The 5,668-nt window shown below is 39.7% G+C and overlaps 1 non-coding gene across 1 annotated transcript; it reads left to right on the forward strand.

The window, feature by feature from the left end:
• The first annotated feature begins 4,048 nt into the window (after positions 1-4,048).
• On the forward strand, positions 4,049-4,156 carry LOC130949649 (small nucleolar RNA R71). The gene has a single exon (XR_009073434.1). It is a non-coding gene; the product is annotated as a small nucleolar RNA R71 (small nucleolar RNA).
• Positions 4,157-5,668: the final 1,512 nt, after the last annotated feature.

A 5,668-nucleotide genomic window follows, 5' to 3' on the forward strand; every position in this document is an offset into this window, starting at 1 on the left:
CTGCAGTCCTTTTCAGTCTCTGAATCAGATTTTTGCTCAGGTCCCTCAATTTCAGCCAGAAAATACCTGAAATCACAGAAAAACACACAAACTCATAGTAAAGTCCAGAAAAGTGATTTTTAACTAAAAACTAATAAAAATATACTAAAAACTAACTAGATTATACCAAAAACATACTAAAAACAATGCCAAAAAGTGTATAAATTATCCGCTCATCACAACACCAAACTTAAATTGTTGCTTGTCCTCAAGCAACTGAAAATCAAATAAGATAAAAAGAGAGAATATACTATAGACTCCAAATTATCAATGAAACTTAGCTCCAAATTAGATGAGCGGGACTAGTAGCTTTTTGCCTCCGAACAGTTTTGGCATCTCACTTTATCCTTTGAAATTCAGAATGATTGGCTTCTTTAGGAACTCAGAATCCAGATAGTGTTATTGATTCTCCTAGTTAAGTATGATGATTCTTGAACACAGCTACTTATTGAGTCTTGGCCGTGGCCCAAAGCACTCTGTCTTCCAGTATTACCACCGGATACATACATGCCACAGACACATAATTGGGTGAACCTTTTCAGATTGTGACTCAGCTTTGCTAAAGTCCCCAATTAGAGGTGTCCAGGGTTCTTAAGCACACTCTTTTTGCCTTGGATCACAACTTTATTTCTTTCTTTTTCTTTCTTTTTCTTTCTTTTTCTCCCCCTTTTTTTTTCGTTTTTCTCCTTCTTTCTCTGTTTTTTTTTTGTATTCACTGCTTTTTCTTGCTTCAAGAATCATTTTTATGATTTTTCAGATCCTCAGTAACATGTCTCCTTTTTCATCATTCTTTCAAGAGCCAACAATTTTAACATTCATGAACAACAAATTCAAAAGACATATGCACTGTTTAAGCATACATTCAGAGAACAAAAGCATTGCCACCACATCAAACTAATTAAGCTAGTTTTAAAGATGAATTCGAAATCCTGTACTTCTTGTTCTTTTGTGATAAAAACACTTTTCATTTAAGAAAGGTGATGGATTCATAGGACATTCATAACTTTAAGGCATAGACACTAAGACACTAATGATCATAAGACACAAACATGGATAATCATAAAGCATAATTTTCGAAAAACAGAAAAATAAAGAACAAGGAGATTAAAGAACGGGTCCACCTCAGTGATGGCGGCTTGTTCTTCCCTTTTGAAGGTCTTATGAAGTGCTTGAGCTCCTCAATGTCTCTTCCTTGTCTTTGTTGCTCCTCTCTTAGTTGTCCCATGTTGGAACTCAGTTCTCCTAGGGAGGTGTTTAGTTGCTCCCAATAGTCTTGTGGAGGAAAGTGCATCCCTTGAGGCATCTCAGGGATCTCTTGATGAGAGGGGTCTCTTGTTTGCTCCATCCCTTTCTTAGTGATGGGCTTGAGGTCATGCCTTCTCAGTTGAACCGGCTTCCCTCTTGAATCTCTTTTCCATTGAGCGTCCTCTTCACAAATGTCTATGAGGACTTGGTCCAACCTTTGATCAAAGTTGACCCTTCTTCATGGCCACAACTTCATAGAAGTGGTCTTGATGCACCCTTGAGATGAATCTCTCCATCTCCCATGACTCGGAGATGGAAGCTTTTGCCTTCCCTTTCCTCTTTCTAGAGGTTTCTCCGGCCTTGGATGCCATAAATGGTTATGGAAAAACAAAAAGCAATGCTTTTACCACACCAAACTTAAAAGGTTTGCTCGTCCTCGAGCAAAAGAAAAAAGAAGAGAGTAGAAGAAGAAGAAATGAGGAAGAAGGGAATGGCTTTGTGTTCGGCCATGTATGGGTGGGTTTGGGAGGGAAAGTGGTTTGAATTTGAATGGTGAGGTAGGTGGGGTTTTATGAAGGATGGATGTGAGTGGTGAAGAGAAAGATGGTTGGTGGGGTTGGTGGGGATCCTGTGGGGTCCACAGATCCTGAGGTGTCAAGAAAAAGTCATCCCTGCACCAAATGGCAATCAAAATCACGTTTTGTGCCAAATCTGGCGTTAAACGCCGGGCTGGTGCCCATTTCTGGCGTTTAACGCCAGGTTCTTGCCCTTTTCTGGCGTTTAACGCCAGTCTGGTGCCCCTTTCTGGCGTTAAACGCCCAGAATGGTGCCAGACTGGGCGTTAAACGCCCAACTGCTAGCCTCACTGGCGTTTAAACGCCAGTGAGTTCTTCCTCCAGGGTGTGCTGTTTTTCTGCCTGTTTTTCATTCTGTTTTTGCTTTTTCAATTGATTTTGTGACTTCTTATGATCATCAACCTACAAAAAACATAAAATAACAAAGGAAAATAGAAATATAATCATTGGGTTGCCTCCCAACAAGCGCTTCTTTAATGTCAGTAGCTTGACAGAGGGCTCTCATGGAGCCTCACAGATATTCAGAGCAATGTTGGAACCTCCCAACACCAAACTTAGAGTTTGAATGTGGGGGTTCAACACCAAACTTAGAGTTTGGTTGTGGCCTCCCAACACCAAACTTAGAGTTTGACTGTGGGGGCTCTGTTTGACTCTGATTTGAGAGAAGCTCTTCATGCTTCCTCTCCATGGTGACAGAGGGATATCCTTGAGCCTTAAACACAAAGGATTCTTCATTCACTTGAATGATCAGTTCACCTCCATCAACATCCATCACAGCCTTTGCTGTGGCTAGGAAGGGTCTGCCAAGGATGATAGATTCATCCATGCACTTTCCAGTCTCTAGGACTATGAAATCAGTAGGGATGTAATGGTCTTCAATCTTCACCAAAACATCCTCTACAAGTCCATGAGCTTGTTTTCTTGAGTTGTCTGCCATCTCTAATGAGATTCTTGCAGCTTGTACCTCAAAGATCCCTAGCTTCTCCATTACAGAGAGAGACATGAGGTTTACACTTGACCCTAAGTCACATAAGGCCTTCTTGAAGGTCATGGTGCCTATGGCACAAGGTATTGAAAACTTCCCAGGATCCTGCCTCTTTTGAGGCAGTTTCTGCCTAGACAAGTCATCCAGTTCTTTGGTGAGCAAAGGGGGTTCATCCTCCCAAGTCTCATTTCCAAATAACTTGTCATTTAGCTTCATGATTGCTCCAAGGTATTTAGTAACTTGCTCTTCAGTGACATACTCATCCTCTTCAGAGGAAGAATACTCATCAGAGCTCATGAATGGCAGAAGTAATTCCAATGGAATCTCTATGGTCTCATTTTGAGCCTCAGATTCCCATGGTTCCTCATTGGGGAACTCATTGGAGGCTAGTGCACGCCCATTGAGGTCTTCCTCAGTGGCGTTCACTTCCTCTCCTTCCTCTCCAAATTCGGCCATGTTGATGGCCTTGCACTCTCCTTTTGGATTTTCTTCTGTGTTGCTTGGAAGAGTACTTGGAGGGAGTTCAGTAATTTTCTTGCTCAGCTGTCCCACTTGTGCTTCCAAATTCCTAATGGAAGACCTTGTTTCAGTCATGAAACTTTGAGTGGTTTTGATTAGATCAGAGACCATGGTTGCTAAGTCAGAGGGGTTCTGCTTAGAATTCTCTGTCTGTTGCTGAGAAGATGATGGAAAAGGCTTGCCATTGCTAAACCTGTTTCTTCCACCATTATTGTTGAAACCTTGTTGAGGTCTCTCTTGATTCTTCCATGAGAAATTTGGATGATTTCTCCATGAAAATTATAGGTGTTTCCATAGGGTTCTCCTAGGTAATTCACCTCTTCCATTGAAGGGTTCTCAGGATCATAAGCTTCTTCTTCAAGAGCATCCTTAGTACTGCTTGGTGCATTTTACATTCCAGACAGACTTTGAGAAATCAAATTGACTTGTTGAGTCAATATTTTATTCTGAGCCAATATGGCATTCAGAGTGTCAATCTCAAGAACTCCTTTCTCGACTAGTCCCATTGTTCACAGGATTCCTTTCAGAAGTGTACATGAATTGGTTATTTGCAACCATTTCAATGAGCTCTTGAGCTTCTGTAGGCGTCTTCTTCAGATGAAGAGATCCTCCAGCAGAGCTATCCAAGGACATCTTGGATAGTTCAGAGACCATCATAGAAAATACCTATGATGCTCCATTCAGAAAGCATGTCTGAGGGACACTTTTTGATTAATTGTTTGTATCTTTCCCAAGCTTCATAGAGGGATTCTCCATCCTTCTGTCTGAAGGTTTGGACTTCCACTCTAAGCTTACTCAATTTTTGAGGTGGAAAGAACTTTGCCAAGAAGGCATTGACTAGCTTTTCCCAAGAGTCCAGGCTTTCTTTAGGATGAGAATCCAACCATGTTCTAGCTCTGTCTCTTATAGCAAAAGGGAATAGCATAAGTCTGTAGACCTCAGGGTCAACCCCATTAGTCTTGACAGTGTCACAGATTTGCAAGAACTCAGCTAAAAACTGATGAGGATCTTCCACTGGAAGTCCATGGAACTTGCAATTCTGTTGCATTAGAGAAACTATGAGGCTTAAGCTCAAAGTTGTTTGTCCAATGGCAGGGATAGAGATGCTTCTCCCATAGAAGTCGGGAGTAGGTGCAGTAAAGTCACCCAGCACCTTCCTTGCATTGTTTGCATTGTTGTTGTTTTCGGCTGCCATGTGTTCTTCTTCTTTGAAGAATTCGGTCAGGTCCTCTAAAGAGAGTTGTGCTTTGGCTTCTCTTAGCTTTCTTTTCAAGGTCCTTTCAGGTTCAGGATCAGGCTCAACAAGAATGCTTTTGTCTTTGCTCCTGCTCATAAAGAAAGAAGGAACAAGAAAATGTGGAATCCTCTATGTCACAGTATAGAGATCCCTTGATGTGTCAGGAAAAGAAGAGTAGAGACAGAAGTAGAAAATTCGAACTTATCAAAGGAGATGGAGTTCGAATTTTGCATTAAGGAATAGTGTTAGTCCATAAATAGAAGGATGTGAGGAGAAGGGAAGTAATTTTCGAAAATTAAGTGAAAGATTTTGAAAATATTTTTGAAAAACATTACTTAATTTTCGAAAATGAGAGTGGGAAAGAAATAAGATGAATTTTGAAAAAGATTTTGAAATTAGAAATCAAAAAGATTTGATTGAAAACTATTTTGAAAAAGATGAGGTTAAGAAGATATGATTGATTTTAAAAATATGTGATTGAAAAGATATGATTTGAAAACAATTTTAAAAAGATTTGATTTTAAAAATTAGTAACTTGGCTATCAAGAAAAGATATGATTCAAACATTAAACCTTTCTCAACAGAAAGGCACATACTTGAAATGTTGAATCAAATCATTAATGATAGTAAGTATCTTTGAAAAAGGAAAGGAATTGATTTTGAAAACATTTGATTGAAAGATATGATTTGAAAAAGATTTGATTTGAAAAACTTTGAAAACTTGAAAAAAAATTTGATTTGAAAACAAAATTCTCCCCCTTGTGCCATCCTTGCGTTAAACGCCCAGAATGGTGCACATTCTGGCGTTTAACGCCCAAATAAACCTTTTGGGCGTTAAACGCCCAACCAGGTACCCTGGCTGGCGTTTAAACGCCAGTCTCTTCCTCTTCACTGGGCGTTTGAACGCCCAGCTTTTTCTGTGCAATTCCTCTGCTGTATGTTCTGAATCTCAATTCTCTGTGTTATTGACTTGAAAAGACACAAATTAAAATATTTTTGGATTTTTAATAGTCAATAGAATTCAAAGATTAGAGCAAGTAAATCATCAAGACATCTTGAAGATTACTA

The sequence above is a fragment of the Arachis stenosperma genome, chromosome 1, assembly GCF_014773155.1.
Source record: "Arachis stenosperma cultivar V10309 chromosome 1, arast.V10309.gnm1.PFL2, whole genome shotgun sequence".
Taxonomy (NCBI): Eukaryota; Viridiplantae; Streptophyta; class Magnoliopsida; order Fabales; family Fabaceae; genus Arachis; species Arachis stenosperma.